The sequence below is a fragment of the Ceratosolen solmsi genome, unplaced genomic scaffold, assembly GCF_000503995.2.
Source record: "Ceratosolen solmsi marchali unplaced genomic scaffold, CerSol_1.0 scaffold27, whole genome shotgun sequence".
NCBI lineage: Eukaryota > Metazoa > Arthropoda > Insecta > Hymenoptera > Agaonidae > Ceratosolen > Ceratosolen solmsi.
In genome coordinates, this window is record NW_011948426.1 from 915,808 (window position 1) to 933,912 (window position 18,105).

General features: G+C 23.2%; 1 protein-coding gene across 6 annotated transcripts in view; it reads right to left on the reverse strand.

Annotated features, from left to right (window-relative positions):
* Positions 1-18,105, reverse strand: part of Syt7 (Synaptotagmin 7) — a 78,830-nt gene that overhangs the window by 39,502 nt on the left and 21,223 nt on the right. The gene's annotated exons all lie outside the window — the stretch shown is intronic.

Below are 18,105 nucleotides of genomic sequence, written 5' to 3' on the forward strand. Positions count from 1 at the left end.
ACTATACATTTCGGTTGAAAAGAGCAACAGGTACTTCATTCGCTTTATGTATCTGAACATGAAGTCCTTTTCCTCTCTATTACTAAAGTAATAAATTTAAAAATAATCACTAATAAAAAGAAAATGCAATCTTAAGCTCCAAAAATATAATTGAATTTAGAATTACATTGCATTATTTTTATATAAAATTCAACAGAGATCAACGAATTGATTATACCATATTATTATTTCTTTTTTCCTTTTTTTTTTTTGTTTTTGTTTTATTAATGGATAAATTATATGAGATATGTGATACTGATTTTTTTCAATTTAATGAATCAGTAAAAATCTTCATAATAGCATAGGTAATGTAATATTTCAAAATAAAAAATGGAAAAATGTTATTTTCTTACATGTAATAAAATTAACTTCTGTTCACAATTCTGTAGTAATTTAACATCTTTTTATTTATTCAAACTATTACTAAGTTTAGATATTACAGTAATAATATATTCTTTTTAACGGAATAATGATTTGAAAATATTTTATTTTGTTATTGTACAGCTATTTATCATATTTAATTATAAATTAATGGTAATAGTTAGGATATACACATTTTCTATTGACAATATTAATCTTCAACATTCGGCGCAATGACTGACATATGCTACACCTATACATAAAATCAATAAAATAATAAAAATATCTTTTTAAACTCTTCCGCTCTCTAATAAAATCCATCGAGTGAATTATAATTCTTATAAATATTATTCTTAAATAAAAAATGTGTACTTGAAACTAAAAACGTCATAACCACTGTAGGCAATTTATACTATTTTCTTTTATATTTAGCCAATATTCACCACGTCACTAAACAATAAATATAATAATAAAAAATGTATATTGTTTTTAATATTTATTTATGAATTTAAACTTATTCGTGTATTATTATTATATTACCAGATTGAATTAAATTATGTATTCGACAAGCGATCGTCTCTTTAAACTATAAAAGCAACTTCTATTATATGTGATTGTAAAATAATACATTTATTACTAAATAAAATAATACTATAAAAATCATGCTATAATATATTTAAAACGTATGATAAAAATTTTATTATATCTTATCGATTTACAGATAAAATGAAAATTCTATACCGTTCGTATATTTACTTATATAGTAACTTAATATTTTATATATTTTTATTATGCAAATAAAATTATTCAAAATTATAAGTCAGATAAATTGGTGCAAAGTAAATTTGTAGTTTGAATTTATAAATACAGAGGGCAATGGGTAAAAAATTCAAAGCTCTACAAAGAATATTATTAAAAAAGGAAATTAATAACAATAAGTAAGTATACACCACAACCTTTTGAATATATAAAATTATTATGTATCTACTCATTCAATTGCTTATTATTTCCATGTAAATTCTTTTATTATATTAATTAAATTCATTTACATTTAAAAATAAATTTATTATCGATATTCATCAATACCAATAAAGGATATGATTCATGTATCACGTTAATTTATCAAACATCAAGCTCACAATGTCATTCATGTGCCTGTCTCTTTCAATATTCATCAGTCACTCAACATAAATGTTTTTCATGCGTCGTAATATCATTTATACTGTATACGATTTATTGTCCGCGACAAAACATTTGGGAAAAATATTTTTTTAATATGTTTACATTCGAAAAAATAATAGCTTTCGCTTATTTTGAAGGAACTAACTAGTATTGATTTTACTTGATTTATTTTGAAACCACTAAATTTAATTAAACTTCATAGTATAAAATTTAAAAAAAAAATGTAATCTTTTGGTGAAATAATTAAAAGTCTCGCTACTATTTTAGATAATAAAATAATATTTAAAATATTTTGCATATTAACTATATATATATATATATATATACATGTTTTAACTGAAAGTAAATAGTTTTTTTACCGTAATTATATAAAGTTATTAATTATGATGTTAATAATATACATAAAATTTAAGCAAAATATTACTAGCTAATATTGAATAAAGCAAGTATTGTTGCTATTATCTAGTATTTTCGTTGTATAATTAAAATTTTAATCAAAACCACTAAAAGAAATTTTTAATTTCTCATAAGTTACATGTACACAAAAGACGAAACAAATCAGTCATAGTTATCGTAGTGTTCAACAGAATGATAAATATGGATAAATCTACAGTATTTAACTTTATATAATTATTTTGCTATATTATTTATTTAAAATATGATAAATTAATTATGCCTAATGCAGTGTAAAATTTAATTTTGCAATTAAAAAAAAAATAATTTTCCTAATGAAGTGTTAATAAATTAAATTAAATATATCAAAATTTTGAATATGTAAGTTCAAAATTTATACGCATAGCTCTATCGAATCGATTTTTCAATAGATTCAATTACAATATTAAGTTTCTGAAATTTCAAATAAACTAAAAATAAATAAATGATTTATTTCGTAAAACATGATCCGAATATATCGTAATAATTAAAACTTTTTTTTTTTTTTCATTAAATTATTAAAGAAATTTATTGTATGAAAGAAAACAATAGTAATATAATTTTATTTATATAAAAAAATTCTAAATCATTGAATGTTATTTTCGGAGTTTTTCTGAAAATGATTTTACTATCAAAATTAAAGATTTTCAAAATAAATGTAAAACAATATTAATATTTGCAGTTTTTATAAGATCACAGCTTCAAAATGTCTAACAAAATAAAATATTGTTCAAAACAATAGCTACAGTCTTATAGATAACGACTTGACAGCTTTACTGTGCACTACGATAAATCGTTCACTGTCAAAGGAAGTCTATGGGTTGGGAAAAGAGCTAAAACAGGATTACAAGAAGGGATGAAAAATCGGTGTGGCGAATTTGCTTTACTGCTAATAGCGATACTAGTAAATTGAAAAGCAACTTATATTGCTCATAAACTTTCTGAAAAGCGTTCATGCAGATACTGATTCTAATATGTTAAATTTTTAGAGTACTTTTATCGTTTTAGAGTCTGCTCATGAATTGCAACATATTCTTCTATTCGTCGGTCTTACAGACTCTTATTCCTCTTTAGCACTCTATATCAAACAATGATTTTCATCATGATAATAGTTTATAGGGCAATAAGTGCAATAGAGAGAGAGAGAGAGAGTGAGATTAAGAATGAGATAGAAGACTCGTATATATGAGATTGAATGTGAAATGGATAATGTAAGAAAGTGTGGATCAATAGGTTACGATGAAAACTACGCAGAATGAACATTAGTTAAAGAAAGAGAGTAAGAGATTGGGGAAAGGGAAGGAGAGCGAGAGAGTACACGAGCAATATTTCAATGAAATAAAAGTAGGTCGTGCGCGACGAAATGCGTGTGAAAATTCGCCGATATAGGGGTTAAGAGCGACATTAGAGGGCGAAAGTAAATTGCCGCTGGTAAGAAAAATCGAACAAATGGATTAGATTGGGCTATACTTATTACTTTGTTGTATAAGAATGCAATAATTTTTCAATTAGACAATTTCTTTATAATTATATATTCTATTTATATTTTTTATATAGCAATAATAATTATATTTATTAATTATATTGAATTATTATTACTGAAATTATAAGAATTAAAATTGGAATATCGTAACTCACTTTTTATTATTACGTATATTCATGGATTTATAGTATCAATAATAATAATAAAGTTAGACATAGAAGCCATAATAACAAAATGATAGAGTAATATAAATGTAATTATTATTTAATTACTATTCTACTTTTTAAGATGCAAACATTTTATTTGCGTACTGAGCATATCTTCAGAATAAAATTACTGCAAGTGAATTAAAACTCATAACTAATGTGACGATTCAGAACTTCAATTTGAAGAAAAGAATTACGTAAAAGAGCTCGTTAATTTAATAGTTAGACTATAAGAGGAAAGATATATTGATTTTTATATATATTCTACTTTCAATAATTATTTGATTATTATAAGCTTGAAACAATTATAAGCATACCAAAGAAATATCTTAAAATCTTAAACCAATACTTGTACAATTATTTATTTTTATATAAAAATATTTAACTAAATGCTATAAATTTTCATTTATTATTACTATACGAAAAAATTTTTATATATTGTTTGGAAACTGCAAAAATAAATTTGCATTTATAATAATTTATAATAATTTATCAATTGCAGTTTTATAAGTATTATTTTTTATATGCGAGTACTCAAAATAACACTAGTAAAATAACAAAGTATTCTTAATAATATTGATAACATAATATTAAATATGATAAAATGTGCTAATTATTAAAAGATTTTCAGCTTGTTAGAATATTATAATTCTTTAATTATAAATATGTTTTATTTATGAATCTATAAAGATGTATTGTAAATATGAAATTTACTAGCATTAAATAAAAAATTATTTTCAGATTGAAAATAAATAATATTCTTTTAACGGAGGATGTGAACCTTTGTAACGTTTATAATGATAATATTTTTCTTAATTTTAAATTTAAATAGATAACATCGATTAACAAAAAAGTTGATCTTAATATAAGAAATTATATATCAGAGTGAAGTTTCATACGGTATATTATGGACTTAATTAAATTATGTAAATTAAAGTAATTTGCAAGCCTCAAAAATAAGAACATATACATGATTTAGGAACAATTACTACAAAATATAAATATTCTTCGAAAATAAAACGATGATAATAACATACTGAAAAACTAGGTTTAAATTTATATTTATAATTATTTAACAATGGTAATTATTATACATTATTATTTGTATTATAAAATTATTACAACAATTATTTATATATTATTAAGAAAATCAAAGAGTATTAAATAATGTTATTAAAATATGGATCCTAATAGAAATAAAGGTACATGAATAACAAATAAAATATTTTACTATCATTATCATATCAAATGTTGGTATATTACTTCTTTTAAAAGAAATTTTTACCTTATAATTGTTTATTACTGAATAACCGTTAATCATCGAATTCTTTAAATGTAGGGAATTTAAATAGGAATTAATAATAATAATTATTATTATATAGATATATAATATATAAAATGTGTATAAAAATGTATACTCCACAAATGAAGATTGCAAATAATAAAAGATAAAGAGTTAACAAAGAGCCGCGAATATGAGAAACATGAAAAAACTTCCATATTCAATAGAATGGCCTTGTTCTCTCTTAAATATATTATATTTATCAATATAATCTATGACTTCTTCACACCTCGAGTCACATGTTTACAAGCACTAACGGCAATTGAGATAAATGAGCGGAGGCTGGGTTTACGGTGACAAAAACAGCTTATTATGCTTACATAAGCATAAAATATAAGCTAGCAGGAGTTGGACATTAAAAAAAAATGGATTTTCGTCTTTCCATAAACCAATAAAATGCCAGTACATTTGTTCGTATTTCTTTCATTAACGTAACAAAAGCCACATTATTTTCATCGATAGATTAAAATAAATCACCAAAAGCTTTTTTGAATACCAATCTATTGTAAAATAAATGTAGAATTTTTGTTTAATTACGAATTTAAGAAGATAAAAAATTTATAAATTAATACTTATTTAAATATCGTATATACGTTCTAACATTTTTCCTTGTGTATATTATAAAAATTATAAAAAAATAAAAAATTTTGTATTAAATGCAACTATTATTATTTAAATTAATTAGCAAAATATATTAGTTAAAAAATATATCTATAAATATGACGTAAATTTTGGCTTTTATTTTATGTAAAATTTCAATTAATATTGACATTTCGGCTATTTATCTTGTTAATGAGGACAACTTAAAAATTACAGAAAACTAAACTAAAATCAAATATCTTGCACAACTCGTTTCTGTTTTATTTATCCATGTTTAATTGAATATCGTGTTTATCAGAGTAATGTAGATTAATTGAAAATAAATAAAATCTTTTAAACGAAGAATAAATAATTTATTTGTCAAAATTTATTAGAAAAAGATGAAATTTCAATTTATAATATTTTGTTTTTGATTCACTATAGATAATGAGGAGTTTATTTATAGAAATTTTTAACAGTAAAAACGATTATCATCATTCAATAATAGACTCTGTGTACATTTTTACTAATATCTGCTTCAATATTTTCGCGAAAGAAATCTATTATTTTTAACTATTTTGATTTAAGTGTTATCAATTTCACCAAGCAATTAAAATTCGTCATATAATGTTAAATTGTTTCATAATGATATTTTTTATTCATATGTATTATTAAAAAATGTAAAATCATTATTATTTAATGTATTCTGAAATCAAAATTTTCTTCACTAAATTTCTGTAGATAACCAAATTCAAAACAGGAAAACCTTTTACCCAGTTTAAATACGTCATAATGAAAAAGTTTGTATACTAATAGAATTTTTTTCAAATATTGTGGAAAAAATGCTTCGAATTAAATAGAAACATTTGTAAATTTTATCGAAACAATAAATATATTATGATTTCATACAAATAAGAACTATTTTACTATTTGAACCTGAAATATAATCTGAATTGTTATTATTTTATTCACATAAATAAATTATATTATATTATATCTAATTCAGTAATAAATATTAATTAATATCAGTAATTAATATTGCTTGTGCGTTTAATTACTATATTGTAATTTATTTAAATTAAATGGAGATATTTATTAGAATACCACAAATGTTTATTTGCATTATAATTATATAAATTGATTTATTCTAAAATGTAAAATGCTAATTCTATGTATATTTTGGTATTTATCGTGTAATACATTAGCAATTTCATTAAAATTTAATTGTTATATAAATTATTATTATGTTAAAAATATCGATGGCTGATACGAAATTTTATAATATTTATATTATTTTAGATAAACATTATAATAACAACAATAAAATCCGTATATATCGTACATAAATTAATAGTCCTTTGTAATAAATAGCAATCACTTATGCTTAATTAAATTTATAATAAAGTGCAATTGATTAATTACATTAAGTCATTTAAGAAAATGTTTAAAAAATCTATGGCTATACAATGATATTCTGATATAATTGATAACTACTGATAAAAAGTGTGAATTTTAGAAGTCTTATGATCTATTGTTCTAGAAAAACTTTCATTCATTTTTTTTTTTCAAATTCAAGTCAAATTTTGTTATTTAATATATATATAATCCGTAATTTTTTAATTTCTATAATCTAACAATTCCAATATATACATTTATCAATCGTATTTAGTTTAATCTTGATTGTAATATATTTCAAGCTATCAGTACAGAAAATTTATGAAATATTTCGACATAAAGTACAAACAATATCAGCAACTAAAATAATAACTAATATTTTACTCAAACAGAAGAAACAATAGATATTATTTAATTCTTATTTATAAGCATCATATGTTTTAATGTCGTTATTTGTATTAAGCAATCACAGATTACTCTACATGTTACATTTGATAATTTTCCAAAATTTACATTTAATAATTCCGTCATTTCGTAATCTTCCAATACTCCAATGAAATATGGTATTGTCAAATTTGCACTCGTCAATTTGCTCTCTTAGAAGACAAAATACCTATCCAAGCTATTTCGCACGTGAAAGGACAGATGAAAATACAAAGGCTTAAGTCGCTCAAACCTCATTCGCGGTCGAACCCATTTATGCATTGGTACATCCGCGATGAACAGCGCGCAAAGTCCACCGAATCTCTCCTTTTTTTTCCACTTTTCGCTCAATAGCTGCACGTCGCAGCCTCACGGAATCCCGTCACACAATCTGAATGCATCTCGTATAATCGACCCTCTATCCGTTGAAAAAGGACAGCGGTCCGTATGTCTAACGTCCCGCTAGGCCTAAAATTATCCACGCTTATACCCGGCCGTGAACCCCCTGCTTTGTCCATCGCATTATTCTATGCCCCTCACTCACTTTGCCCTCTCGATCAACCCGTTGTCCGCAATAATATCGACATTTTCTCTATGCTTACTGTATTCATTCATGTATTTCTTAATATATGAGTGGGAGAATGAAAACGGACGAGTTGGAGAGAGGATGGAAACTCCTGTTGCGCCGCGACGCGAACGTAACGGGAGACACCAGCAGCCAACGAGTATAGGCAGGTCTGACCTGAGCGGAGTCGCACTACTGACTGAGAGTGCAGAGAAAAAGACAGGACTATGACGGTGTGCGCGGTAGCAGCACGACGCCTGCCGGTAAAGTATACTTATAGCCAGCGCCGATGTACGACGAATGAAGACAAAGAGGACGAGAGGCGGGAAGAAGAGTAGCGGAGAGAGAAAGAGCAAGCACATGGCAGTGGATAACGAAAACATGGAAATACTTAATTTCCATCGAAGTAAATTCTACTTGAGCCATTCAGCTTTTTATTTATTTAGACCAATGCTTGTAAGTCGGATACTTTGAATTTCTATTTTTAACCTGCTCCTCTATTTATTTCTTTACATCGCTCCGAATATACTCCTATTTATTTAATTCGTAGAGCAACTATTGCATCTTTCTATAAGTCGATTTGTGCATATAATTCAAGTATGATATAATTCAAGTAATACGTAAATAGTCGTTTACGCTACAAGTGTGTGTAGATTGAATGTAGATGCGCCATCTTGGGAAAATAATAGCCTGAAGTATCGAAGCAAGGTGGAGTCTCACAACAATGCGCTCCCCACTCTTGTTGCCTTGCCACTCTCTCTCTCTCTCTCTCTCTCTCTCTCTGTCTATCCCTTACACTTTGTTTTACTCATTTCTCTTTTTTGTCCTGTAGTGCTATAAGAGAAAATTGGTATTTGTGGCTCGTATTGATATATGCCAATATTCGATAGTCGTTGTAATGTAAAAATGTGTGCAGTTATTTCATGTTATAAAATACCTATAAAATATGATTATCGAATTTTTTAATAGTATAAACTATAATTTTTATCTTCGAGGTTGTGCTGTCGCTGATTATTAGTCTTTGTTCATAAAAAAAAAAAAAAAATAATAAAAATTAAAAAAAAAAAAATAAACAAATTAATAAACATTTTACTTTCGTCGTAATAAAATGTTATTACTGAATATATTAAACTTAATACAAGATTTTTTCAAAATTACTAATATCTTAGGCTATCATTGTATCGTAATATTAAATACTTCATAATATGAGGAAACTTTGATTAATTGAATGAACAAAGTAAATTAATGAATAAAATTACGAATGGATAGATAATTTTCTAATTTACATATATTCTACTTTCGTATAAAATACTATGAATTTTAGATCCTTTTAAAATCAAATTGTCGTTCTACTCTTTTTTTAGTGAGCTCATTTTAAAAAATATTACAAATATATTCGTAATGTATAAATACGTAAATTCCTTATGAATAAATTTCTTTAGAAATAAATTATTAATTATCACGTGCCATTACAACTATTCAAGAATTTAAATTTGAAATTAGTATAGTATTTATTGATAGAGATAGATTTATATCACGAAAAATCAACAAAAACATTAAATAAAATTTCAAATATATTAAAATAATATAATTGGAAATACATTAGTCGAAAAATTATGTATTTAACTGATTTGGAATACTAAAATAAAGTCAATAAAAAGTTTGCTTCTTTTCATCGGATAATTAATAATTCATACAAGAATTATTTAATTAATAATGATAAAATGTTAAAATCTATTATAAATTACTATAAGATTCTCTAATAATGTTTAAAAACTTTTATATAATAAATAATGTATTTATTGATTATTAAAACAAAGCATGGAGATTAAATTTAATTTAATTCCTTAGAATACTCAATCTCTTTCTTTTGTAAGCTGCATTTATTATCACAATTAAAAACCAAAAATATAAATTACTTTTCAAACAATATAGATTTATATGATGACATTTCGAAAGTATTATAAGAAATCAATACAATGAAATTTCATTTACACGAACAAAGAATGAAAATATTCTGTTTTCATTTGTGCCGTAGTTATAAGTATTTGAGTTTCTACATGTAAATTGGTAAATTACGTATATTTTGAAAACGAAATTTCCCAATAAGATATTCAAAAATATTAATATTCCTTAAATTTCAAGCCTTAAATTCCAAAAATTTATTTGTTTGAAACATTTTCTGCTAAACCGTTTCGCTTGATATTATCATTATTCTGACTTGATTTATTTCTTTACATATAGTTATATCCATTTTTATCATATAAGCTTAAGAGATTGATAGGTTTTAATAATAGAATTTTTTTTAAGATAATATGCACAAATTATTCAAATTGTGTAAGAACACGTTATGTGTATAAATAATAATATGTGCATAAATATAACAGAGATGTATGAAAAGCTATTATAATTGTACAAATATAATTGTAACCTAATAACAAACAATAATCAATACATTGTCAATAACAAAATAAAAAATAATAAAAATAATATCTAATATAAATAATATAAAATACCAAATAAAATCTCTCGATATCCAATTCGATAACATACTCACGCTAAGGATATACGTACAAATTAAACTTAAAATTATTAATACTCATTGCATCAATATACCAGTCCAGTGGTCATATAAACTAATAAATTTCATTCATTTGTGAGTTACGATAGTGTTACTATTCGCCAAAAAAAAAAAAAAAAAATATATATATATATATATATATATATGTATTCAAATGTGAAAATTTCTAATCATCGGTTCATTATTGCTTCTCGACGTAACTGAAAAAATTCAAGGTTTAATTTTGTATTTCGCGATAGGTTTAAACAAAATTATTAAATTTGTATCAAGTATTTACAACGTTACGTAACTTTTACAACGTAATAAGTTAAATATCGTTCTCATTTTTCATTTATCCTTTTATACTTTTCATTTTTATTGTTATTTTTCAACTATAATTTTATGAACACGTTGAAGAAGAAATCAATATATAATTGTTGTATATCAAAAATTTTTTAATCCGTAACCTACATCTCACATATCCATATTCATATTATTTTAAAACTTAATATAAATTATAAAAGAGATTATATCATCTAAATCATCTAATAACAATACTGTATAATTTTATACTCGCATACAGTTTAAAATTTAGAAAATCGATGTTTAAAATAAATTAATAAAGGCTTGTTTTTACTTATAAATGACAATTATTTTGCAACTTATTTTTACATAGCTTACATATTTTACTCAAATTAAAAAATATACCTTAGGGTATTACTACAATATTTTGTAAAGTCTTATTCGATCAATGTGCAAAACTTATTATGATCAAGTTTTATAGGTAGAGTTATTTACTTTTATTAAGGCTATTTTTCAAATTATATTTTGAAAAAAAAAAAAAATACCCTGCGGGCAATATTCTCCAGATAACCATCTAATAGTTATCAAGACTGATGTATCAGTAACCTAAGCATTATATAACAAAAACCATTTCTTATAATAATTATTTTCTATTAATTATTGCTTTATTCATATTGAAACTTATTTTGAAATTCACATTGTACTGATATTAGACAATAATTATATCGTTAAGAACATATGCCATTGTGAATTTTTCGGAATATCAAAATTTCTTTCATAAAATCAAATCAAATTTGAAAAATTAAAACTAACAATTATTATACAATTTCATTTTAATATCAATATGAAAAGTGACATCCAATAGAAGATAAAAATGTCATTTTCAATGCAAGAATGTCGGATTCTAAAAACTACCTTTTCTATTATTATTATAATAATTAAAATTATTTCAAATTAAACATAATGTCAGCATAAATAATATACGGACATAAGTTACGTTGGTTTTTTATTATATTTTGTTTCATCTATTATTATACCTATTTTATCTAGTTTTTTTATTTCTATTATACGTATCATTTTTAAAGTAAATGTGTAGAATGAAGTTTATGTGCTTCGCACAGAATTTGCTAATCATGAAAATAATGTCAAAATTTTGATACAACTATTCATAATGAACTTGGACGATATAAAATCAAATTTACATATATGTGTGTGTGTGTGTGTGTGTGTGTGTGTGTGTGTAATGTTAGTTTTGCAAAAGAGCTTATAACGATATTATCAGAAATGTTCTGTATATTTATGGTGGAGATAAATCATTACAGCATAAAATAAATTAATATATAAAGTAAAAACAAAAAAAATATGAAAGAACAACTTTCAATCTCATCATCGTTTTAAATGTTAAATCTAGGAAAAAGCATGGATTTTTTTCAATATCTAACGCTCTAACACTTATCAGTTTGTTGCGTGAAAAATTGGCGACGATGAAGTCAAATGAAAATCCTACAAATCATATAAATGTCAGAACAAATAAATATTGTAGAATAAACTATGACTGGAATCACTTCAAGCAAAACGGAAAACTAATATCGAACAGTTTATAGGATAAATGTTCAAAACCATAGTACGCATTTTCAATGTTCGAAAAATTGACAAAATATGTATATATAAACTATATAGGCGATGATGCCAATAAAATATTTTAATAAATATGAACATTACGAAATATATTGAATTCCAGAATCAATGCTAAAATTAGCATGCAAAATACAATGCGTCGACCAGATATAAAAATATATAGAAATGTGAAAAATTAAAAAAAAAAAAATAATATAATATTAGAGAAACGATGAATTAATAAAAAAAAAATCGTCAATTAAATATTATTATTTAACAATACAAAGAAATAATAATTGATTAGAAACAAATTAAAAATATTTTTATTCATATCATATAACAAATATTCTATTAATAAGAAGGTACTACACGAAAATATTCACTTGAAAACAATTTGTGACGCAAATATCTTAGGATACAGCTGTGAACCTCTCAAATTTCATAGTTATTAACCAATTTTTCACATAAAATATTTTAATAAGCTAACGTGTGATATCCTATTTCTTTGATCAAAAAAACACAAGAGTTTGAAATATAATGACCAAAATTTTCCAGCGAATTCAAAATAATAGTAATCCTACGAGTGATTGGAAACTTTGTATTTTATATTATGGTGAATAAAATTATTAATATAGTATTAAGCTAAATTGCTATTACTATTTCATAAAGACAAACAAAATTTAATTTCAAGCACGTCGACAGTCGTTTATGCTTTTCATAATATTCTACGCATCGATAAGTTACAAAAAATATCAAAATGTGTTCAAAATTATTTTTTGTTAAATCAAAAAATAGATTTTCTTATTTTAAAACGTTTATACAAGTTAACAAGTAAGACTTTCAGTTGTCAATAATCATTTAGGCAGTTTTGTAAATATATAAAAAAATTAAAAGGAAAAAGTAATTAAAGAATTGTTGAATATGAAAATAAAATATTTAATTAGAAATAAAATATCAATGATGATAATTTGAAAATTAATGATATATAATTTATTATAATTGAAATGTAAAAACTATTATAAGATTTCAACAAAACTTTTGATACTTTTAAACAGATATAAAATTTTTAATATTTTTATAGTATGAATATTACATGATAAAAATAATACAACAATATTAAATTTTTTATTTAGTTGTATAAAAATTTAAGTGAATATTTGTAATTAAATTTTTAATAATTTTTCCTTAATAGTGTAATAATTTATTTCCATATAAAAATTGATAAATTTTATTAATCACAGACTTTGTCTACGTAAATTCAAGTATTTACTGTTTCATAAAAATACTTCAACAATCTCGTTTTAATACAATTCACGAATATTATGTAAAAGTTGTTTATGCATAAATTCTTTGTGCATAATTCATTAAATAAGGATAAAAAATTAGATGTCATGAATAATTAATAAAAAAAAAAAAAAAAAAAAAAAAAAAAAAAAAAAAATTAAATTCAGTATATTTATTTGCATTAACGTATTTATGAAAAATAATTTTTTGTTATTATTTAATACATCTGCCTGAACTATAAAACCTATTAAATATATATGTATTAATTATTAAATATATATATGTATATATATATTTTATATATATATACATATATATATAACTATATATATATATATATATAGTTTCCCATTAGTTATTAAAATATACACGTAAAAAAGTTAATTTTCGTTTTCATCATTTCATTTTCTTGATGATTTTCGTAATCCAAAATTGCAAAAACACTCTCATATTCTACACTTATGAAATCTACAATATTTAGGAACAATGTGTACTAAAATAGGAAAATGGAAAATGTGCTCCATTTAAGAGGAGATAAAGTGAAATTGATGATCTTTGTAATATATAAGCAATCGTGTTGTTTTATAATAAATTATTGTAAACTTCTGAAATAGTATGAACAATAGATGCAATATCAATTTTTTGGAAATTCTGAAAGTCTGTTAGTGTTAACCAAAAAATTATTAATAACTTAATACTTTCTCTTTATCTCTAATATATATATTAGATTTTTTAATGAATATATTATTTATTTAAATAACATTTATAGACTTGCGTGATTCCCCCTATATACAGGCTTTTGAATCTTTTTCCATGTTTTTTGTCGATTATTTAAAATAATTCGTGCAAGTATTAATATTACATTGCAAAAATATTTCACGATATCAAATATAAAATAAAAATAGCTAAAACAAATTCCTTTATCAAATAAATGTACTTCTTTATTTTTAATATTTAAACAGTATACTTGTATTTCTTATACTTATACTACTTTTACAATCTTTACATATCTTTCAATGCCTCTTTAGTATTAAACAGCTTTTTGATTTTTCTCTCCAGGGAAACTACATATTGTATGAATGTTTTCTTAGTATCTCTTTCCACTCCTAAGTAGATGTGTTATTTCAACATCCACACGTTGGCTTTCTAAGTGCTATACTAGCAATTTCATTACTTTACTGCATTTCTATTCCATTTGATGAACGATTCTGCTTCTTTTACACTTGTAAATCTTCCATTAACACTGATATATTTTCTTTTATAGAAACTTACCCCAACCATAGATAATAAATTAGGCTATCAAAGATTTTAGTTTTTGATTTTCCAAAGTCTATTATTGTTCGAAGAAAACACTATCGCTTTTATCATTGTATCATTGGAAACTTTATCGTACATGAGCAGATACATTTATACGATTCCTTTATTCGAATTTCGAATTTCTTTTCATTTCCTTCCTTTCCTTATTCATTTGAGGAATCAAATCCTTATGAAATTCTCTTGAAAAAGTAATCATCGACACTTATTCATTTATAAAAGATACTCTTATTATTTGAATATGTAACGTGAACCAACGTTTAAATATTCGTCAAATTAGAAGCTCCATAATTTAAATATTAGTTTAGCTTAACTTTGTAAATATAATAATACTAATTAAAAGAAACTACTAAATATATCTTTATGTGCTGAAAGGTATAGGAAATTTATTTAACATTTGTATAAAATGGAAAAGCTTGTGAAAGAATACGTACTAAAACTTATAGGTGATGAGAATATACCATTTAATCCTTTCTCTTTTTAAAGGTGGCCTAGTAGTATTGAATATAGAATAGTATAAGAATATATGAATAGTATAAAATGATAATAATAATAAACAATAATAATAATATTAATCAATATTAGTGTGGCTATCACAAAATCTAGAATTATTTAATTTCATAAAGAAATTAGAAAGTAGCCAACGTTCAAAGTAAAAGTATTGAATTTTGCAGCTTTTCATCTTTTCAATTTAAAAATACAAAAACAATAATGTAAAAAGTTAATTATAGACCCTATGATAGACAGTCATACGCAATTAAAAGAAACTACGAAAAGGTTGAGCTAAAAGTTTTTCGCGAATGTTGTGATAATTGAAAAAAGTGGATTTAAGATAAATGCGTTTGAAATATAAACTTTTACTCAACGATTTCAGGGATTTATAAAACTAACTAAATATATACTTAAAAGATATTATTTATCAAAATTTCAATGCTTTCATAGATTTTTCAAACGGATAAAATCTGTATTCCTATGACAAAAAAAATGGTTGAAAACTTTTTCTATCATCAAAATTTAACTTTTCAGACAAAGAAAAAACTTATATTTTGACACTACTTTTTTGCACAATTTTCACATAGAGAAAAAGCATTAGAATTAGAAAGAATTGAAATTAATGTACGAGTTGCAATTTTGTTGAAAAAGTATAGTTAATCAAATAAATAAATACATTAATATTATATATTATAAATACGAATATACTTGTAAGAATGTACTTTCTTCATTAAAGAATAATAACACTTATTATTTAAACAAATTTACTGAAATAACTTTAACCTTAAATTCTACTGCTGATTTGGTGTAACGATATTATCATTATACATATATATTTCAAATAATCTGTATAATTCTTATTAAATTGAATTTCGACTTAGACAATAATAAAAATTCAAAGCCTATTATTATTCATTAATCAAAATAAAACAATTTACATTACATAATCTTTCTAACTTATTAGAAAAAGTTTATTATTTATCTATTTATTTGTCATGATAAATAAAATATTATAATTTGTAAAATTTAAAATATTAAGAATATAGAAAACGTTCTTGAAAAAATGTATAAAACTAGTATAAATTCGGTTGAACTAATTAATGTTAGTGCAAGAGTTTAACAACTTTGACATCTATTATACAATAATCTGAAATTTTAAAAAAAAAAAGAGGATACCTATCCTATAAATTTTATTATTATCATTATAAATAAGGATATAAATATTACAAGTAATTAATGAAATGATTAAGCAAACCATTAAATATAAATATTACAACGTCTTATAGAAGTACCTATTTAATATAGAAACATTTGCAACATTGTATGAACAAAAATTAGTTTGAACATAAACATTATAAGATAAAAAAAGATGAAAAATAAGAACGTAATTAATTGAAATAAGCAATGTAAATGTATAATAATATTTATATTAAAAATTAAAAATAATTGTATAAAAATAATTTTTTCTTTAACACGATTACGATACATTAGGCTGCAAGAAAAATTTAACTTAAAATATCTTTGAAAATTTTATGAGCTTATATCATTGTAGGCAAAGCAGAATTTCAGCTAACCTATCGTTGATAATACAGATGCAATTAAAAGTCATTATGAATTAAAAGATATTATGCAGTATTTATATATTTATAACAGCTGTTCTTAAATGACAATAAATTTCATTAGTTATATAAAATAATTTTAAAAATTAGAATAATCTTACGATATAACCAGAAATCTTGACATTATAACCTAAAGTTATGAAAATTTCTTTATTATCGGCGTACCTAACAATTATCGGCACTTGGTAAGTTCTACCTTACCCACTAAGTGATACATAGTTTTCTTAGTTATTCGCAGATTATATTAATCTGTAAGAAAAAAATATTTAAAAAGATAAAAATTCATCATGTTATTTCGAAACGTTTTCCAAAATCTTTTCACGGCAAACTTGATAAATAAGCTATAATGTATTTACAAAAGCAATTAATAAAATAATCTATATAAAATGTATATGATAATAATTAAAATTTAAAAGAAAAAGTTTTGCTAAAGCTTTTGTAATATTTTTAATCTTTAATTTTTAAATAAAAGCACATTTCTTCCTTATAAATTTCTATTCATTAATAATGCTCTTACAATTTTATATGTAAGATAAATCGTGCAGCTTCAAATAGCGTTGGAGTAATGATATATATAATTTTAATTTAATAGGTCAGTTTAACAATTATATCAATAAATTGTAGCTGCAAAAGCATGGATACCTTTAACTTTAAAGTACTATGTCGAGAATAATATTACAAATAGTTGAAAAATTGTACGTAAATGGAATAGGCACTAAACTATTAACATTATACTTTACTAGATGGATCCACAGATTTTTACTATTTTTATTGAAAAAACCTGCTACCTTTGGTATTCAAATTTTCATGGTAATATTTTATTGATAAAGAATTGCAATAATGTAAGATTATAGTTTGCATAGAGAAAAAAATGTTTATTACTCTGGTCGGGATCTGTTAATCGGAAAAT